At 40.0% G+C, this 22,227-nt stretch overlaps 2 long non-coding RNA genes across 2 annotated transcripts; one reads left to right on the top strand and one right to left on the bottom strand.

Moving 5' to 3' along the window:
* Positions 1-1,103: 1,103 nt before the first annotated feature.
* Positions 1,104-21,646, top strand: LOC131128371 (uncharacterized). The gene is made up of 5 exons (XR_013627185.1): positions 1,104-1,286; positions 11,654-11,761; positions 12,605-12,709; positions 20,862-20,921; positions 21,339-21,646. It is a non-coding gene; the product is annotated as an uncharacterized LOC131128371 (long non-coding RNA).
* Positions 10,484-12,680, bottom strand: LOC144898274 (uncharacterized). Its single transcript, XR_013627183.1, has 3 exons — positions 12,602-12,680; positions 12,213-12,415; positions 10,484-11,545 (listed from the first exon to the last, which is right to left on the bottom strand). It is a non-coding gene; the product is annotated as an uncharacterized LOC144898274 (long non-coding RNA).
* Positions 21,647-22,227: the final 581 nt, after the last annotated feature.

Below are 22,227 nucleotides of genomic sequence, written 5' to 3'. Positions count from 1 at the left end.
TGCAGGCCTCACAGCTAGGAGACCAGAGTTCGATTCCACCCTCGGCCATTTATGTGTGGACTTTGCATGTTCTCCCTGTATGGTGCATGGGTTTTCTCCGGGTACTCCGGTTTCCTCCCACATTCCAAAAACATGCTAGGTTAATTGGCGACTCCAAATTGTCCATGAGTATGAATGTGAGTGTGAATGGTTGCTTGTCTATATGTGCCCTGTGATTGGCTGGCGACCAGTCCACAGGGTGCACCCCGCCTCTCGCTCGAAGACAGCTGGGATAGGCTCCAGCACCCCCGCACCCCCCCCCCCCCTTGTGAGAATAGGCGGTAGAAAATGAATGAATGAATGTAAACATTCAAGCTCTCATCTATCACATTTCATTTTTTTTGGTGTCATGAGCACTTTAAAGTGTAAAAAAATGTCTTCTGTTGGAGTACTCTGCTAGATTTTATTTGGAACTTTGGAATTTTTCCACATCCTCATCATTATATTAGTTATGACGAATATATTAAGAGCCTATTAGTCGATTAAACAGGCCATCATCCTCACATTCCAAAAAGCTGCCCTGATGGCTGGCATGATTAGTGAGCTGGGAAGGCTCTCCAAGTGGACCTTTGGCCACAACTTGGGCTTCAGGGGTGGGTGTCATTGCGGCTAAAAGCAGCACACACAGGACCACTGCCAGCAGTCTGGACATGATTGTTTACCTGGAACAACACAAGGAAAAAGTCTGTGACTCTCTTTAACGAATGCTCAAAGCTTTTAATAGCATTTTTACTGCACCATATCCACTTGAAAATGTACAATGGAACACAGTACCGCCCTCTTAAGGCACTCACAAATTTTAAATAAATGTAGTCACTGTAATTTCAGGGGCGGATTGCTTTTCAAAAAGTTGAACATTTCAGCCTTCTAAGTCAGCGCCTCCTTTCATTAATAATAATGGAGGCTGTGCTGAACACACTGCACAAAAAAGATCTTCCAAAACAACACTTGAATGACCGTGTATGAGTAAACATACAGTGTACACAGTATGTGTGTACAGTATATACTAAACGTTTGGACACTCTCATCCAATAGCATGAGGAAGTGTGTTGAAACTACTCATATCCTATTTGGCATATTCTATTTTGTAATGGATCAAATACTTATTTCCCCATTGTGTGTGTGTGTGTGTGTGTGAGATATCTTACCAGATTTGGAGGACAACAAAGTCGTTGAGATGAATTCTTCCTTCCACAGGCTGATCCTGAAGCTGAGTGAGCAGAAAGATGATATACATACCACTGACAGTAAGACTTTAATACCTGTTCTAATGTTGACTTAACACTTGAATTGGCCACCTGACGGTACTGTACACCAATGGTAGAATATTACACAAATATTTATTTGGTGTAAGCATGACTCACATATACAATATTAATGAGTTTGACTAAGCTGAGATGCAAAAATGGTATCATTGCACAGACGCATTTTACCGTCCACCAGGTTTATGTGTATCTTCATGGGTGAAAAAAAGGTTTGGGAAAGCACTCCAATGGATGTGTTTCAAATATTATAGGATATTTTTATATTGATATGGCAAATCTAACCTATTCATACACTACTGGAAGCACAGCAGCCAGGAAAATAAAAAGGAGATAATTGACTGTTGAGAATAAATTCATAGATTTAAATGGAAGATGTGAATGTGAGTGGTTGTTTGTCTATATGTGCCCTGCAAATGGCGACCAGTCCAGGGTGTACCCCACCTCTCGCTCGAAGTCAGCTGGTATAGGCTCCAGCATACCCCCTTGGCACAAATGAGGATAACCGGCATAGAAACGGGTGGATGGAATTTAATGGAATAAAAACTACTATGATTTAAGTTGGATTAATACAAATTTCACGGCGACCAAGTGGTTAGCACGCAGGCCTCACAGGTAGAAAACCCGAGTTCAATTCCACTCTCGGCCTTCTCTGTGTGGAGTTTGCATATTCTCCCCGTGCATGCGTGGGTTTTCTCCGGGTACTCCGGTTTCCTCCCACATTCCAAAAACATCCAAGGTTAATTGTTAATTGTCCATAGGTATGAATGTGAGTGTGAATGGTTGTTTGTCTATATTTGCCCTGTGATTGTCTGGCGACCAGTCCAGGGTGTACCCCGCCTCTCACCTGAAGACAGCTGGGATAGGCTCCAGCACCCCCGCGACCCTCGTGAGGATAAGCAGTAGAAAATGAATGAATGCATGAATAATAAAAATTTTGGCATCAACACGCTTCCAACACGCTACTATGGGACCTGTGAGACACCAAACATTCGTCACTGCTGCACCAAAGCAGTTCTGACTACAAGATGTAGTCTAACTCAAATCTTACACCCAATAGGAGTGTTGGACTACTGCACAAGCCTTTTTGTACAGTCTACCAGTTACAGTGTACAGCATCCCAAACTGGATATGCTGTCCCACCTGATGAACTGGAGGAGACAAAGACAAGCAAGCACAAAAGAAATAAGGCTAAGATGTCATTTTAGACATTTACAGTACTGTGCACATTTTTTTTGCCACATCATAGTTTGTGTTTGTGTGCAGGAGCAGTTCTCGACAAACTTAACCAGGGGGGCACATTAAACCATTGCTACAAATTATATTTAAACATTACAAACCTTATTGGACTTAACATCGTATAAAGTAAACATTAAATTAACAAACTCCTCCAGGGTACAGCAAAGTGCATTCCCTATTTACTGAAGCCCAGATATTTTATTCTTCTTATTATTATTTACCTTTGAGTCTTGCAACAAGACAAATGGTAGTTCCTTTCTCCAATGCTACAGTGTTCAGGTGTGCCCCTGTAATATGCCCCTTGTGATGGATATCTTATATTTTATCATGAGGTCAATTGATTTCTGCAAATGTGACTGATTTCCTAGCAGAACAGTCTATGTTATGTTGTGACTATTTGCTGGTCGCTTGAGCCCCCCTGTCTCCAAAACAAGTTTTTCCAATGGCGTTTCCATATCAGCAGTTTCTGATTACGTCACTGCTCCTGATAAAGTCCTGATAATGCTTGTATACTATGCTTCTGTCCTGTCCTTGGGGGAGGGAGGATAACACTTGCCACACTCAACTGTCTGTTTCAACTGTCTTCCCTTCTTCAAACTAAATACCCATAAAAGACAGATCTGTCGTTGAGCAGTTTGTTTCTTCTCTCCATCAGTGCCGGAACTTTTACACAACACCGCCCAAGTGGTGATTTTTACACGATTTGGACCCCCCCCCCCCAGCGAGTCTTCTGAACTGATGGCATTTTGGTTGTGAGGTCAAGGCCAGGTGGGCCGTGGGTGGAATAAATTAAAAGAGACCGTTTTGGAAATCCAATGAAATACAGGTGGAATAGGTGCTGATTCTGGAAGATCTAGAAAGCTTTCTGTGCGGGTTAATGTGTGTGGCTGCTCTATAGGAGTCCACAACTCAATACAAAAGGCAGTAAATGAGTATAATAGGTCCCCTTTAAGGTCGGTGTTCATGACTCCACCATAAGCAAAATACTGGGCAAAAACGGCCTCCAGGCCGGGTTTTTGCCAGAAGACAGCTTGATGATCCCCAAGAGCTTTGGAAAAATATTCTGTGGTCTGACGAGACAAAAGTATACATTTTTGGAAGGTCTATGTATGTCTGGTGAACACATCATACCAACAGTAAAATATGGTGGTGGTAGTGTGATGGTCTGAGGCTGTTTTGCTGCTTCAGGACCTGGAAGACTTCTGTGCTAAATGGCACCATCAATCCTGCTGTCTACCCAAAAATTCCTGAAGCAGAATGTTTGGCCATCTGTTTCAGACCTCATGCTGAAACCAAGCTCTTCATCCCCACCTCTTGAAATCCTAATTTTGCATATTTCCCACTTTGCAATTGCAAAGTTGCACTTTAATATACCTTTAATATACCTCCACACCGCAGACATAGTTGTGCGTCCAGCTTCAAGCTGCTTTCCGTGTTCTGCTTCGTTTGATGGCATTCAACCAATAGTGTCACTGCAGCAAAGAGCATGTCATGCCATACATGTTACTATTTCTGTGCGAGTGAAGAGGTCTCACTCTTTACCACTGCATAACTATAGAGCTGATAAAAAGTAATAAAAATAAATACACACACACACACATATATATATATATATTGGGATATAACGAGTCTGAAACCACGTGATCGAGACCGATTTCCCATCACATGATCGGATCAGGACATCCCTAATATTTAACTTTTATTGCAAAAAACGAGTAAAAACAAAGTTTTTGATTGAGTTTTTTGGGGGGGAAAAAGATTCTCAACCAGGACAGTAAAATTGCATTTTTAATTTTACTTAAATTAAATTTACTTAAATTTTTGGAATCCCCATCCCCCCACCCCCGTCTCCACCCCCGACAACATAACGTCCACTGTACCCAGGGCTCCTGTTAGGGGGCTGCCTTTTTGGAGAACTGTCTTTTCTGGTTCGAGCTGAAGCCACTCTGTAGCTTTCACCACCTTGACCATGTTTGGCCTCTGAGCTGGGTGTCATTGTGCATAAGAGCAGCACACACAGGGCCAATGTCAGCAGTCTGGACATGATTGTTTACCTGTAAGGGAAAAATATTAGAAACAGCTCTCAGTGCAGTAGTACATCACTGAAAAACTATTAGCTCATTAATCCCTAAAAACTGAATATTATTATTGTTTCAGTCATACAATAAATTTTGAGCTGCCAACCGATTAATAGCTTAATTTGAATTCCAGAATGTAATCTTTGGTCTATGTGATCGTACCAGTTTTGGAAGAAAACAAAGATGATGATGCTCCACTCAGTTCGTCCCTCCACAAGCTGATACTGAAGCAACACGTTGGCGTTGGAGTGAGTAGAAAGATGCTCTACCACTGACAGTAAGACTTTAATACCTGTTCTAATGTTGACTTAACACTTGAATTGGCCAATGATGGAATATCATATTAATAATATTGATTTGTTCTAAGCATGATTCATGTAATATTAATATTTTTGACTAAGCTGAGATACTAAAATGTCATCATTACATAACTAATTTTACCAGCCACCAGGCTGATTAATGTTTTCTCAAGTGTTACATAGCAGTATTTTTGCCACCCTACCTTCACGTCTTAAAGGGGAACTGCACTCTTTTTGGAATTTTGCCCATCATTCACAATCCTTATATGAAACATGAACACATATTTCTTTCCCTTTTCTGTGCATTATAACGCGAGAAAACAAGTTAATATCAGCTAGCTTACCATGCTATCATTGGGATACACCTATTTAGACTCTTAAAACTATCTAGACCAGGGGTGTCAAACATACGGCCCGCGGGCCGGAACCGCCCCCCAAGGAGGTTCGATCAGGCCCGCAGGATAATTTGAAAGTGGAAAAAATGCATAAAAGACATGGAATTAATATTTTTAATTTGCTGCAATTCATGGATTATCCGCTAAGGGGCGCACTCTTTCCATCAGAGTAGAAGACAAGCCGCATCACTGAGAACAGCAGACGGTATCAATGCGCCATCTGCTGCTTGTTACGACGTTGTTAATACCTTGGTCTCTACCTCTCCGCTACACCCTCATTAGCCAAAATGTCGTTATCCAAACGGAGAAAAGTAGATAAGGAGTGTAGAACTTTCAAAGAAAAATGGACCACGTCCTATTTATTTACAGAGATGCACGGAAAACCTTTGTGCTTGGTGTGTTTGCAACAAGTTTCGGTATTGAAGGAATATAATATTCGACGCCACTACGAGACTCATCACAGCGAAAAATATGACGGCTTGCAAGGACAACTGAGAAGAGATAAGATTAACAAATTGCTGGCGGGTCTGAGGAAACAGCAGTCAACTTTCATCAAGAGCCGAGAAGTCAGTGAAGCAGCGGTAAAAACCAGCTACCTAATTGCTAGCGAAATAGCATTAGCATCGAAGCCGTATTCCGACGGTGACTTTGTTAAACGATGCATGATGAAGGCGGCTGAACTTGTATGTCCCGAGAAGCGACAAGCTTTTGCCAATATTAGCCTGACGAGTGCATCAACACCTGGTGTTGATGCACTTGTACAGGCCAAAAGTTTCAGGAACAAATACCAGACTAGACTCTAGTCCAGACTAGACTAACACCTTTAAAATGCTGCCTTAGATACTGTTTGCATTGAAAGAATACAGCTCTGTGAAGATGAATCCTTACTGTGGTGATTTAAAAAATGTGCACTTTAATGTTAGTCAGCAGCTTCAAAACAAAAGTTGTGTGATGGAATTCTACTGTTCATACAACTCTATAAATTTTCAGTATATATTGTATGTGTATGTATGTTTCATGTATGAAGTTTACAGATTTACAGGACAGGCGAACACTTTCTTCATTACACATTTAAAATCACTCTCCTTAGTTTGTAAGGTGTACGCAGGGATTACATTTAGATTTTATATGCGTATGTGTAAGTGGTTTAAAAATCCCTTTCTTTAAAAGTCTCATTTAATCTTAAAGTGCATTACTATATTTTTCAGTACCAATTAAAGTTTTGTGCCTTTGTACAATCAGTGGGATCAGTTGCAATGCATATTTGTGAATGATAAAAGTAAATTGCACATTTGTCTAAGGAAATATGAGGTGTTTCATGAAATGTTTTGTAAAAGGATAGTTGATTAAATTTCAATATTTTCTAATGTTCTTGTGCTTCTTTACACCAAAAAAAGGAAAGACATGATATTTTGGTTATTTATAGCAGAGTATGGTATAATTTTAATGGTCCGGCCCACTTGACATCTCCCTAGGCCGTATGTGGCCCACGATGCGAAATGAGTTTGACACCCCTGATCTAGACTATTTTTTCTATTTTATATAGACGTATATGTGTTATATATTATTATATATTATTTACACAATTTTTTTCTGTTTTATTGACCTGTCACAATATTTTAGGAACCTTATACAGTTCATGATTGGAACGGAGGAGCAGGTTGTATAGTGGCGGGAAAAATGGAGCAGTGGCTTACAGGTCTAAAAAGAAAAACAGAAAAAGCATCAAAAGAAAACACTAATCAAAACGAATCTCTGAAAACAAGAAAGAGGTGTCATCAGAAATTTTCCAGTGAGTACGTATTGTTTGGTTTTACAAGTGTTGGGCCAGAGGACACAACGTGCAACCTGTTGTGCTCCGAGGTGCTGACTGAAACCTTGGAAGCTGCCCAAGAGAGAATTTATTCTGTCTTAAATCACATTGTAATGAAAACGTTGACATTTTTTTCTGTCTTGTGATGACAGGTTTACAAATTAATTCTGTCTTGAATGTAGGCGACATTACAGTTGTGAGGAAAAGTTTGTTTGAGAAATAATTCAGTCTTGAATGCAGTTATGAAAAGTATGAGAATTAATACTGTCTTGTGTGTATAGGCCAGATTAAAAGTTTGGGCTTCCTTTATCCCCCTGCTTTCATTTCAATCCTGAATCTTAATAGTTAAGTGCTCTGAGAAAGCAGCATTTCGTCTATGTATTGTTTATAGAACAAGGTGGGTCACGGACATTTTTAAGATTTTCAAGTGGGCCCTGAGTTGGTAAGTTTGGGAACCCCTGATTTAGACTATTTAGACCAGGGGTGCTCATTAAGTCGATCGCGATCTACCGGTCGATCGCGGAGGTGGTACTGGTCGATCGCGGCGTGACATTAAAAAAATATCATCCTAGCATCAATGCCGTCACTTGATTGATATACAGGGCAGCCATTCAGATGACAACTGAATGTTGCCCTTCGGGTGACCAATCAAATCAAACAACGATGCAAAGTGCTAAGATAGTCGCCGAATTGCGTCAGATTTTAAGCCCTCGCTAAAGTTTATGGTCACTAAAATGAGTGAAGTAGCTGGACCAAGTAAAAAGGCAAAAACATATCACTTCCATACGGAATGGGAGGTGGACTTTTTTTTCACAATGTCTTTTTCGAAGTGCGTTTGCCTGGCTAACCTGGCTATCAGCAGCTACTGTCCGGACTATGCATCCCTGGCTGATTCAATTCAGTGCAAGTCATCAAAGTAAACTCAGGTAATTACAAAAAATGTTAATAGTTAATTATGTGTGTTTTGCAATATTGGCTCATTTGGTTATTTAAGGTACATCAACATACATTGTACGTACAAATAATCCTCAATACATTTGAAAATAAATAGATGTTTTGCATTTTTGTAGTGGGCAGATCATTTTGACTCGGTCATTTTAAAAGTAGCTCGCATGCTGAAAAAGTGTGAGCACCCCTGATTTAGACCCTCTAAAAAACACCCTCTTAGAATCCCAACACTCATTCCTCTTTTGACTTTGGATTTTAGGACGTCTGGGATCTGTTCTTGGGGGTGGGGGTACTGTCACACTCTGTGTGTTTTCAAGGCGGTGGCCTCAAACTAGTGTCCTGCGGGCCACATTTGGCCTGCGGGCCACATGTTTGAGACCCCTGATTTAGACCCTCTAAAAACACCCTCTAAGAATCACTCTGAAGAATCACTCACTCCTTTTTTGACTTTGGATTTTAGGACGTCTGGGATCCGTTTTTGGGGGTGGGGGTACTGTCACACTCTGTGTGTTTGCTTGGGTGACAGTTTGCTTATTTTATCATTGGGTTGCGAAGAATCACTGACTGCACATCATTGCTTGTGTGTTATGTTGATTTTTCTGGTGGTCGCTCTCTCCCAGTAGGGCTTACTTTAAACTGTCTAAATTCCAGCATCAAGGCTAGATTCTGGCTAACACACTTCCAGTACGCTACCATGGGACCTCTGAGACACCAATCTTTAATCACTGCTCCACAAAAGGGGTTCCGCCCACAAAATATAGTCTTGTGCACCCCATGGGAGGTTAATTGGAGGAGACAAACACAAGCAAAAACAAAATAAATAAGAACTAAGAAGTTTCCAATACAGCACCTGTTTTTTTTGCCAAGTTACATTTTGAAAACATGATTGTCACTTTCTCCTGTGTGTGTGCAAGAACAGTTCTAGGCAAATTCAACCAGAGGTGCACATTAAAACATGGCAAACATGGCAACATGGCATTGTACTCTACTGCCAAAAACAATTAAAAACAAAAGCAAAGACTTTGTTTTTGATCAGCATTTATAGGTGAGAAACATGGTAACACTTTCAAATAAGATTAAATAACAAAATGACAGTAGTTAATGAGGAACGAACCGACTTAGTCATTAGTTATTCTTTAGTTTCTCAGTAACTACTATATTATTGTGTATTTTATTGTAAAGTGAGACCAAAAACATTCTCAATCAAAATAGTAAAATAATATTTTACTTTTTCTGTCTATCACGGGCCCTTGAAATTCGCCTGTCCGCCACCGTCCCTGTTTCCCCCCACCCACCATATTGGCCACTGTAGCCATCGCTCCTTAATTTGAGCAGTCTTTTTGCAGAACTGCTTTCGCCTCCTGCAGCCGAACTCTTTCCGTAGCTTTCAGCACCTTCACCACGACTCGCCTCTGAGCTGGGTGTCATTGTGGATAAGAGCAGCACACACAGGGCCAATATCATCAGTCTGGACATGATTGTTTACCTGTAAGGGCAAAATATTAGAAACAGCTCTCAGTCTAGTGCATCACGGCAAACTATTACCCCAATAACAGTAAGATAATGTTACATTAATACCTCAGAACTGAACATTTTTGTCGTTTCAACCATCCTCTAAATTTTGAGCTGCTAACTGATTGATCATTTTAATTCCAGAATGTGATCTTGGCCTACGCGATCTTACCAGTTTGTGTAGAAAACAAAGTTGCTGAGATGATGCTCCACTCACTTCTTCCCTTCACACGTTGGTGTTGAGTGAGCAGAAAGATGGTGTACCACTGACACTATGACTTTATACCAGTTCTAATGTTGACTTTATCCTTGAATTGGCCAATGATGAACCACATTCGGTTTCCAGTTTGACTAATGGAATATTAATGTGTTGGACCCAAGCTGAGATGCCAACATCTCATCGTTATTACACAAATATTGTCACCAGTCATGTGGTTGACTCTTTTCTCAGATGTTCCTCCATGCTTTCCCACCCTTGCATGTTTATGGAAGTTCTTTTACAGAGTAATTCATTTGCCTGCAAAAGACTTTGGTATTCTTGTAGTCAGGAAGTCACTCTTGGTGAAGTAATCGTTACCTGCTTGCATGCAAATGACAAGCTCACCGATGTCCGGAGGTGCTAATAGCCTTTTTCACCACAAACAGTGTGTCTATACGCGTTTTGTAAATACAGATAGTCCCGCAAAAACGTTTAACAGCCACATTTCCACTATTGATGTTGTGCCGAAATTGTCTGCACTATGAAGTAAACACTTACATTACCACTCGTTCATACATGGAAAGTCAGGGGTCTCCAACCAGTAGCTCATGAGCTACCAGTAGCTCCTAACTGTCATGTTCCGGCTTAGGAGTTTTACGGTTCGACCCCAGAATGCAGAGATGACGACCCAATTGCAGGTAAAAAAAAGTATTTATTGGTGCTATGCAGCAGAGCAACGCACTAGCATGACCAACTCAAAAATGACAATGACCCGACAAAGAAGGGAGCGCGCACCTGAACTAAATAGGCAAAACAAATGGGAAACAGGTGCGGGGGATAATGAAAGCAACAGAAAACGGAACAGAGCAACATAGGAAGTTAATACAAAATAAAGGCAACTAGGAACTCAGGAAAAAGGGAAAACTAAGAGCTGTCACGAGGGGGTGAAGCCCAATCGTGACACTAATCACTTTTCAAGTAGCTCTCCAAAGGGTTGATTTATTTATTATCAATTCCTAAATTGACAAAATTTGAAAGTGGAGTTCGGCAGCTGTCCAGAAGTCCTTGGGAAAGCTTGGGAGTGTGACCTACTACTACTGCGACGGTCTTTGTTTTTGTATTACATAATATTATTTATCCTTTGTAACTTTTCATTGAGGATTTAAATAAATCAATTCCAATCATTTTTTTACAGTCCTAATTCATTTTACACAATACACATGATTTGGACACACATTAAGACACTTGGGAGCTGAAAGAGCCGGGCCGAGCCAAAAGAAGCGGCTGTCTAAAAAGAGACAGAATTTACATCACTACTGTCATAGGTCTGTGTGACAAGGCAAGACCAAAATATTTCATCCAGATATGGGAGGTCAATACAGATGTTTATGTTTTGGTCAATGTGGATATTTAACTTTTACCGCCAAAGAGAAGTAAAAACAAAGAGATTGTTTTGGATCATTTTCTAACAATGAAAAAAGATTCTCAACCCTGAGTTAAATCATGTTTTAATGTTTACTTATTTTTTGGAAACCTCATCAGGGAGTCCACCTCTTCTTCCCTTTTCCTCCACCATGGCCACTGTTCCCGATAGGGAGCGACATTTTTACAAAGCTTCTCCTCTGGGGGCTTCCACCCAAAGCCTTTTCATTGCCTCCACCACCTCCTCCATGACCACGTACGGCCTCTGAGCTTGGCGTCATTGTGGATAAGAGCAGCACACACAGGGCCAATATCAGCAGTCTGGACATGATTGTTTACCTGTAAGGGAAAAATATTAGAAACAGCACCATAACAATAATATATTGTTATATTAATACCTCAAAACTGAACATTATTAACTGATTGATAGTTTCATTTTAATTTCAGAATGTGGTCCCTGGTCTACGTGATCTTACCAGTTGGAGGAGAACACAAAGCAGTTGAGATGATGCACGTTGGCGTTGGAGTGAGCAGAAAGATGCTCTACCACTGACAGTAAGACTTTAATACCTGCTCTAATGTTGACTTAATACTTAATATTGACTTAATACTGGCCAATGATGGAATATCATATTAATAATATTCTCTTCTGAGCATTAATATTTTTGACTAAGCTGAGATGCTAAGGTTTAATGTGGTATGGCGTGAAGAGGTCTGAGTAAAAGTAATAAGAATAAATATACATATATGTACATACATATACATTTAGTATATATATATTGGGACATAACGTCCAATTCTGATCGAGTCTGAAACCATGTGATTGAGCCTGATTTCCCATCACATGATTGGATCGGGACATCTGTAGTATTTAACTTTTAGTGCCAAAAACAAGTAAAAACAAAGTTACTTGCTTTAAACTATAATTCAGAAAAAAGATTCTCAACCAGGACAGTAAAATTACATTTTAACTTTTACTTAATTTTTGGAACACAACGCCACCCACCCTTCCTCTTTCGACCCCCTACAGCATAACGTTCACTCTTGTTAGGCAGCTGCCTTTTTGTAGGACTGCCTCCTTTGGTTCTAGCCAAAACCACTCCGGAGATTTCACCACCTTGACCATGTCTGGCCTCTGAGCTGGGTGTCATTGTGGATAAGAGCAGCACACACAGGGCCAATATCATCAGTCTGGACATGATTGTTTACCTGTAAGGGCAAAATATTAGAAACAGCTCTCAGTGCAGTAGTACATCACTGAAAAACTATTAGCTCATTATCCCTAAAAACTGAATATTATTATTGTTTCAGTCATACAATAAATTTTGAGCTGCCAACCGATTAATAGCTTAATTTGAATTCCATAATGTAATCTGTAGTTCTATGTGATCTTACCAGTTTTGGAAGAAAACAAAGTCGTTGAGATGATTCGTCCCTCCACAGGCTGATACTGAAGCAACACGTTGGCGTTGGAGTGAGTAGAAAGATGCTCTACCACTGACAGTAAGACTTTAATACCTGTTCTAATGTTGACTTAACACTTGAATTGGCCAATGATGGAATATCATATTAATAATATTGATTTGTTCTAAGCATGAGTCATGTAAAATTAATAGTTTTGACTAAGCTGAGATGCTAAAATGTCATCATTACATAACTAATTTTACCAGCCACCAGGCTGATTAATGTTTTCTCAAGTGTTACATAGCAGTATTTTTTCCACCCTACCTTCACGTCTTAAAGGGGAACTGTTCTCTTTTTGGAATTTTGCCCATCATTCACAATCCTTATATGAAACATGAACACATATTTCTTTCCCTTTTCTGTGCATTATAACGCGAGAAAACAAGTTAATATCAGCTAGCTTACCATGCTATCATTGAGATACACCTATTTAGACTCTTAAAACTATCTAGACTATTTTTTCTATTTTATATAGACGTATATATATATATATATATATATATATATATTTCCTATTATGTATATAATTTTATATTATTTAGACTATTTAGACCCTCTAAAACACCCTCTAAGAATCACTCCTTAGAATCACTCACTCCTCTTTTGACTTTGGATTTTAGGACATCTGGGATCCGTTTTTGGGGGTGGGGGTACTGTCACACTCTGTGTGTTTGCTTGCATGAGAGTTTGCTTATTTTATCATTGCTTGTGTGTTATGTTGCTTTTTCTGGTGGTCGCTCTCTCCCAGTAGGGCTTACTTTAAACTGTCTAAATTCCAGCATCAAGGCTAGATTCTGGCTAACACACTTCAAGTACGCTACCATGGGACCTCTGAGACACCAATCTATAATCACTGCTCCATCAGAGTGGTTCCGCCCACAAAATATAGTCTTGTGCACCCAATAGGAGCGTTTGACTTAAGTGGCCCAACTCCTCTTTGTACAGTCTCTGAGTTACAGTGTACAGTTTCTGTAGTCTGGCATCCCAAACTGGATATACTGTACTGCTCCACTTGGTTAATTGGAGGAGACAAACACAAGCAAAAACAAAAGAAATAAGGCTAAGAAGCTTACAATGCAGTTTTTTTTTTGCCAAGTTACAGTCTGAAAACGGGATTGTCACTTTCTCCTGTGTGTGTGCAAGAGCAGTTCCAGACAAACTTAACCAGACGTGCACATTAAAACATAGCATCAAATGATATTTAAAGGTAAACATTTTATTTTACATTAAATGAACAAAACGCCACCGGGGTACAACAAGGTACATTTCCTATTTATACAAGCCCCAATACTGTGGACAGTTGAGACCACAGTTATCCCAGTCACTCGTATAGTTTGATATATAATTTCATCAAACCTTTTTTTTTCCCCTCGGTGAGGCAAACTATGCTCTCCCTTGTTTCATGTAGGTAATTCACCTTAGAGTCTTACAAGAGAAATGGTATCCTCTCTTGCTGAGCTGTCATTCACTGAGCAGCACCAAGGCAGGCTACAGCCACTCTATGCTCTCTTTTCTCTCCTTTCTGTCTTTCTTTTTTGAAAATCGGATTTCATTTTAGTAATCGGCAGCATTTTAGCACTCTGGCTGCTGCTAAGCGCTGTCAGGATATGTGTGATAAGGCACCAACAAAGTTTTTTATCAGATATGGGGGGGTGGCCAGTCAATATTGATAACTACTTTTTTTCTGTCTGTCAGGGGCCCTTGGAATTGGCCTGACTACCCCCGTTCCACTCCCTCCACCATATCCTGCACTGCCACCACCGCTCCTTAAAATGAGTCTTGTAGATCTGCTTCCGCCTCCTCCAGTCGAATCCCTTCTGTGGATTTCACCACCTTGACCATGACTGGCCTCTGAGCTGGGTGTCATTGTGGATAAGAGCAGCACACACAGGGCCAATGTCATCAGTCTGGACATGATTGTTTACCTGTAAGGGCAAAATATTAGAAACAGCTCTCAGTGCAGTGCATCACGGCAAACTATTACCCCAATAACAGTAAGATAATGCTACATTAATACCTCAGAACTGAACATTATTGTTGTTTCAACCATCCTGTAGTGGCTATTTGTCCTTCGAAAAAAATAAAAATAAACGTAACTTACACTATAATCAAAAGGCCACTGATGCACCATGGGTTTTGTTTTACGCAGGCAAAAGAGTCATTGTCCAAACAATCTTGTTCAGTTTCTTCTTATTTCCTTTTATTACCGAGCAAGCAAACAAACAAACAAAAAAGGAACAAGGGCCTTTTCCTGTTGCCTCTCGTGCGCTGGTACAAAAACCATAGGCCCACCCCGGTGCATGCTGGTCCTGTGAGCACTGCCTACCTAAATATATTGCAGGTGCCCAGGGTGTTATCCAATCAAATAAACCCAGAAATTAACTACTAATTAACCCCAACAAAATATGATAGATAAACAAATAAATAAATAACTAACAAGAAAATATTATCAAGTAATCCAAATAAAACAACAACAACAAAAAATAAATCAACAGATATCAGAAACCTAGGAACACACTAATAAATACAGTAAAGTCTCGTTATATCGATATCGGTTATAACGAATTATTACTTATTACGATACTATTTTCATTTCCCGGCAAATTTCTAGTCTTTTATGATATAATTAGTTCCGTTAGTACGATACCCGGTTATTATGATAATCCGGTTACTACGATGCCCTTTTCATCTCCCGCCAGCCAATTTGGTCTGCTTATATCGATACAAAAGCAGCTTAAATCAATCTTTGCTTAAGGATTTCAATACCAAAAAAGAACACGGCGAACGGCTGCTTCCAGTCAACTTTATTTTTCACACTTCCACCACCAGAGCACAGCACACACACCGATTCCCGCACTTCCTGGTTCACAGGTCATGCTCAACCCGCCCCACATAGCTGGCCAAACACATGCCTGCAACAGAAGAACCAACTGACATAGCATACACACCTATTCCAACGAAGACACAAGCGTACAAATACATGTATTTAATTGTGTTGTATTCAGATATCTTTTTATCGCTTGCAATAATCACTGTTTTTCATATGTACATGCTGGCGTTCGTGATTTCTCTTGTGTGTATAGATTCTATACAGGCATGTGTTTGGCCAGCTATGTGGGGCGGGTTGAGCATGACCTGTGAACCAGGAAGTGCGGGAATCGATGTGTGTGCTGCGCTCTGGTGGTGGAAGTGTGAAAAATAAAGTTGACTGGAAGCAGCCGTTCGCCGTGTTCTTTTTTGGTATTGAAATCCTTAAGCAAAGATTCATTTAAGCTGCTCGACATTGTTCTATACTATAGAACAATGTCGAGTGCATTATTGCCCACTTTTAATGCAGTTCGGCGCAGGATCGGATATATGGATAGTCCGATTATATCGGTATTTTTTCCGGCTCCCGAGAATATCGATATAACGAGACTTTACTGTAGCTCCTACACATCCGATAAATTTTGAGCTGCTAACTGATTCATCATTGTAAGTCCAGAATGTGATCTTGGCCTACGTGATCTTACCAGTTTGTGTAGAAAACAAAGTTGCTGAGATGATGCTCCACTCACTTCTATCCTCCACACGTTGGTGTTGAGTGAACAGAAAGATGGTGTACCACTGACACTATGACTTTATACCAGTTCTAATGTTGACTTTATCCTTGAATTGGCCAATGATGAACCACATTCGGTTTCCAGTTTGACTAATGGAATATTAATGTGTTGGACCCAAGCTGAGATGCCAACATCTCATCGTTATTACACAAATATTGTCACCAGTCCTGTGGTTGACTCTTTTCTCAGATGTTCCTCCATGCTTTCCCACCCTTGCATGCTTATGGAAGTTCTTTTACAGAGTAATTCATTTGCCTGCAAATGTCACTCTTGGCGAAGAGATAGTTCCCTGTGTGCATGCAAATGACAAGCTCACTGATGTCCGGAGTTGCTAATAGCCTTTTTCACCGCAAACTGTGTCTACGCCTGTTTTTTAAAAAAACGTGTAATAGCCACATTTCCACTATTGATATTGTGACGAAATCGTCTGCACGATGAAGTAAACATTGACTTACGTTACCACTCGATCATACATGGTAAGTCAAGGGTCTCCAACCAGTAGCTCATGAGCTACCAGTAGCTCCTAACCACTTTTCAAGTAGCTCTCCAAAGGGTTGATTTATTTATTATCAAATCCTAAATCGACAAAATTAGCAAGTGGGGTTCGGCAGCTGTCCAGAAGTCCTTGGGAAAGCTTGGGAGTGTGACCTATTACTACTGCGACGGGTCTTTGTTTATGTATTACATTTTATATTATTTATCTTTTGTAACTGTTAATTAAGGATTTAAATAAATCAATTCCAATCATTTTTTTACATTCCTAATTCATTTTACACAATACACATGATTTGGACACACATTAAGACACTTGGGAGCTGAAAGAGCCGGGCTGAGCCAAAAGAAGCGGCTGTCTAAAAAGAGACAGAATTTACATCACTACTGTCATAGGTCTGTGTGACAAGGCAAGACCAAAATATTTCATCCAGATATGGGAGGTCAATACAGATGTTTACATTTTGGCCAATGTGAATATTTAAGTTTTATGGCCAAAAAGAAGTAAAAAAAGAGATTGTTTTGGTTCATTTTTGAACAATAAAAAAAGATTCTCAACCCTGAGTAAAATCATGTTTTAATGTTTACTGTTTTTTTTTAAACCTTATCTGGGACTGCGCCTGCTCCCTCTTCTTCCTCCACCACCTCCTACATGGTACCCTATAGGGGGCGGCTTTCTTTCAGAGCTTCTCTGGAGGCCTCCACCCAAAGCCTTTTCATAGCCTCCACCACCTCCTCCTTGACCTTGTCTGACCTCTGAGCTGGGTGTCATTGTGGATAAGAGCAGCACACACAGGGCCAATATCAGCAGTCTGGACATGATTGTTTACCTGTAAGGTCAAAATATTAGAAACAGCTCTCAAAGGTTTATCGTTTCAATCATCTGGTAACCATAACAATAATTGTTATATTAATACTTCACAACTGAAAATTATTAACTGATTCCTGAATGTGATCCTTGGTTTACGTGATCTTACCAGTTGGAGGAGAAAACAAAGCAGTTGAGATGATGCACGTTGGCGTTGGAGTGAGCAGAAAGATGCTCTACCACTGACAGTAAGACTTTAATACCTGCTCTAATGTTGACTTAATACTTAATATTGACTTAATACTGGCCAATGATGGAATATCATATTAATAATATTCTGTTCTGAGCATTAATATTTTTGACTAAGCTGAGATGCTAAGGTGTCATCATTACATAACTCATTTCACCAGCCACCGGGATGATTGATGCTTTCACAAATGTTTGCTAACATTTTCCCCACCCCACCTTCACATTTTAATGACTTCCAAGCTTGCATGGCTGTGTAAGTGCTAAGGTGGCCTTATGGGTGAAAAAAGGTTTCAGTGTACATACAAATACAGCGACCCACCACCTGTCCTCTCACCATCCACTCCTCTTTTGACTTTGGATTTTAGGACGTATGGGATCCGTTCTTGAGGGTGGGGGTACTGTCACGCCCTGTGAGTTTGCTTGCATTACAGTTTGCTTATTTCATTGTGTTGCGTTGCATTCCATTGCCGTATAAATGGCAACGCATAGAAGCTGAAAACAAATTGGACGAAAAAATATATAACCTTTACATACACTACTGGAAGCACTGCAGCCAAGAATCACTGACTGCACATCATTGCTTGTGTGTTATGTTGCTTTTTCTGGTGGTCGCTCTCTCCCAGTAGGGCTTACTTTAAACTGTCTAAATTCCAGCATCAAGGCTAGATTCTGGCTAACACACGTCCAGTACGCTACCATGGGACCTCTGAGACACCAATCTTTAATCACTGCTCCACAAAATATAGTCTTGTGCACAAAATGGGAGCTTTTGACTTAAGAGGACCCACTCCTCTTTGTACAGTTTCTGAGTTACAGTGTACAGTTTCTGTAGTCTGGCATCCCATAGTGGATATACTGTACTGCTCCACTTGGTTAATTGGAGGAGACAAACACAAGCAAAAACAAAATAAATAAGCCTAAGAAGTTTACAATACAGCACCTGTTTTTTTTTTGCCAAGTTACATTTTGAAAACATGATTGTCACTTTCTCCTGTGTTTGTGCAAGAGCAGTTCCAGGCAAATTCAACCAGAGGTGCACATTAAAACATGGCAAACATGGCAATGTGGATATTTTACTTTTACTGACAAAAACAATTAAAAACAAAAACAAAGACTTTGCTTTTTGATCAGCATTTTATAAAGATTGTATAGTTGAGAAACATGGTAACACTTTCAAATAAGATACACAAAATGACAGTACAGTAAACCTCGGATATATCGGACTCGGATATATCGGAAATTCGCTCACAACGGACAGATAAAAAAGAACCAATTTTTTTGTAATGCATTCCCAATAAAAATTCATTGCATATATCTGATTTTTTATAACGGATTTCGCCTATTTCGGACAAAATCTCCAGTCCCGTTCCAATTTCCCTCGCATAGTATATCGGATGGCCGCATCGTGGCCTTTGATCCATCTTTGATCCATGTTCACAGCCAAAGCTGAAGATTATAACATCTTTGTATGAATTACAGACATGTACATGAGCATGTACAACGAAAAAAAAAAAAAGTCTCAAATCTGTAGAAAGGCCTTCTTGTTGCTATTAGGGAGGTTTAGAAACCAAACGATAAACGTAAGTGCAAACGATAATGACGTCACAGGCTATTGAAATGTATGGGAACTTGCCGACTTGTCAATAGCCTGTGACGTCATTATCGTTTGCGTTTATGTTTATCGTTTGGTTTCTAAACCTCCCTAATAGCAACAAGAACGCATTTCTACAGATTTGAGAATTGTTTTTTTATTTCGTTGTACATGCTCATGTACATGTCTGTAATTCATACAAAGATGTTATAATCTTCAGCTTTGGCTGTGAACATGGATCAAAGAAAGTTCCCCCATGGCATTGCGCGTCTGTGTAATGAATGTGGCAGGAAGGGTGGGCCCTAGGTCTACATGAGGCCAAATCCCAAAACAGTAGTGAGGTTAAGATCACGTAGGCCTACGTTATGCTAATCTTGTTGATGTCACTGGCTATTGTCTTTCTCCTGGCTCCAGATTTAGGACAAATATAAAAGTGAGTGACGTCAATAATACTAGCACAGCAGTGAATGAGATCTTAACCTCACTATTGGAAATAACGTAGGCCTGACGGGCGTAACAGGGCCTAGCTTAATTAACAATTTGTTATGCTCAGAGTCCAATAAAGTTAAATTCTCATTACCTTACGTCTCTTTTCATTGCCCAGTCCAGGTACATTGGAAACATAGTCAATGAAGTGCCTTTTTATAACGGATAAAATCTGATTTACGCATATACCGGATATAAATCCGATATATGCGTAAAACGGACATTTTCCGGTATACGCATATAACTGATTTCGCTTATATCGGACAAAACCAGTGGGAACAATTGAATCCGACATATCCGAGGTTTACTGTAGTTAATGAGGAACTGACCTAACCCTAACCACTACTCATTAGTTATTCATTTGTTCTTCAGTAACTACTACATTTTTGTGTATCTTATTGTAAAGTGAGACCAAAAACATTCTCAACCAAGATAGTAAAATTATATTTTTTTAATTATATATTTTTTTCCCGTTTGTCAGGGGAATTGGCCTGACTGGCCTTGTCCCTGCTGTGCCCCCTCCACCACTTCCTGCCCTGTATCCATCGTTCACTGAAATGGGCAGTCTGTTTCCAGAAATGCTCCCGCCTCCTCTAACCGAACGCCTTCTGTAGATTTCACCGCCTTGACCATCTCTGGCCTCTGAGCTGGGTGTCATTGTGGATAAGAGCAGCACACACAGGGCCAATATCATCAGTCTGGACATGATTGTTTACCTGTAAGGGAAAAATATTAGAAACAGCTCTCAGTGCAGTAGTACATCACTGAAAAACTATTACCACATTAATACCTAAAATACCTCAAAAGTTTATCGTTTCAATCATCTGGTAAATTTTGAGCTGCTAACGGATTAATAGTTTCATTGTAATTCCAGAATGTGATCTTGGCCTACGTGATCTTACCAATTTGTGGAGAAAACAAAGTCGTTGAGATGATGCTCCACTCAGTTCATCCCTTCCACAGGCTGATACTGAAGCAACACGTTGGCGTTGGAGTGAGCAGAAAGATGCTCTACCACTGACAGTAAGACTTTAATACCTGTTCTAATGTTGACTTAAGACTTGAATTTGCCAATGATGGAGTATTATATCATTATTTTTTTTCTGCGCATGGTTAATGTCATATTAATGAGATGCTCAGGTGTCATCATTACATAACAAATTTTTACCAGCCACCAGTTTTTCTTACATGTTTGACTTTTTTTCCGCCCCACCTTCACATCCTAATGACTGATGATATATTTGGCTCTTTTAAGAGAGCCTAACCATATGAGCCATATGAAATGTATTACTTAAATGGATGTATTTAAACCTTAATGAACAGCAATGAAAATATATTACAAAGACCCATGTTAATTAACAAATTAAGTCAAAATAATCTGGCACGCCTTCACAACTCTTCCGTCAGTGAAGGATTTTTTTGCTTTGCTTCAATCCTCAGTGAACTGACGTGTACATGTTCCTGTGATGCTGAAGCTGCACGTTGGGGTTGGAATGAACAGAAAGATGCTGTACCACTGACAGTAAGACTTTAATACCTGTTCTAATGTGGACTTGTCAAATGATGGAATAATAATAATCCTATACTCTCTGCTTACTTTATAAAGCAAGCAATGAAATCAATACAATGTACAATAAAGTAAATGAGTCTTGAAGGTGGACAGGTCAGTACAGATACGGACAGAGAGGGCCACATTAAAACTTGGCAACAAATGATATTTAAATATTAGAAACTTTATTTAAATAACTTTTAGAACCTCTGGCTGTCAAGGGCCCTATATCCTCCACCATAGCCATACCCACGGGTAGACCTCAGAGTGGCTTCTGTGATGGCTCCCTTTGCTGCTGGTCCAACTCCTTCACGCAGATTGGACAATGTTCCAGATATGCGTGTTTTTTTTGCAGAACTGCTTCATGATGTTTGTGATTCAGACCTCGAGGCCTGGGCCCAGAGCTGGGTGTCAGCTGGGTGATAAGAGCAGCACACACAGGGCCAATATCAGCAGTCTGGACATGATTGTTTACCTGTAAGGGCAAAATATTAGAAACGTCTCTTCGTGCAGTACATCACAGCAAACTATTCCCCCAATAACAGTATGTTACATTAATACCTCAGACCTGAACATTATTGTGGTTTCAACCATCCGATAAATTTTGAGCTGCTAACTGATTGATCATTTTAATTCCAGAATGTGATCTTGGCCTACGTGATCTTACCAGTTTGTCTAGAAAACAAAGTTGGTGACATGATGCTCCACTCACTTCTTCCCTCCACACGTTGGTGTTGAGTGAGCAGAAAGATGGTGTACCACTGACACTACGACTTTATA

Source organism: Doryrhamphus excisus, linkage group LG3 (assembly GCF_037039965.1).
Source record: "Doryrhamphus excisus strain RoL-2023G ecotype Guam linkage group LG3, RoL_Dexc_Guam_v1.1, whole genome shotgun sequence".
In the NCBI taxonomy this organism is placed as follows: Eukaryota; Metazoa; Chordata; class Actinopteri; order Syngnathiformes; family Syngnathidae; genus Doryrhamphus; species Doryrhamphus excisus.
Note: the sequence above shows the minus strand (reverse complement) of the source record. Positions and strands in the feature narration are given on the sequence as shown.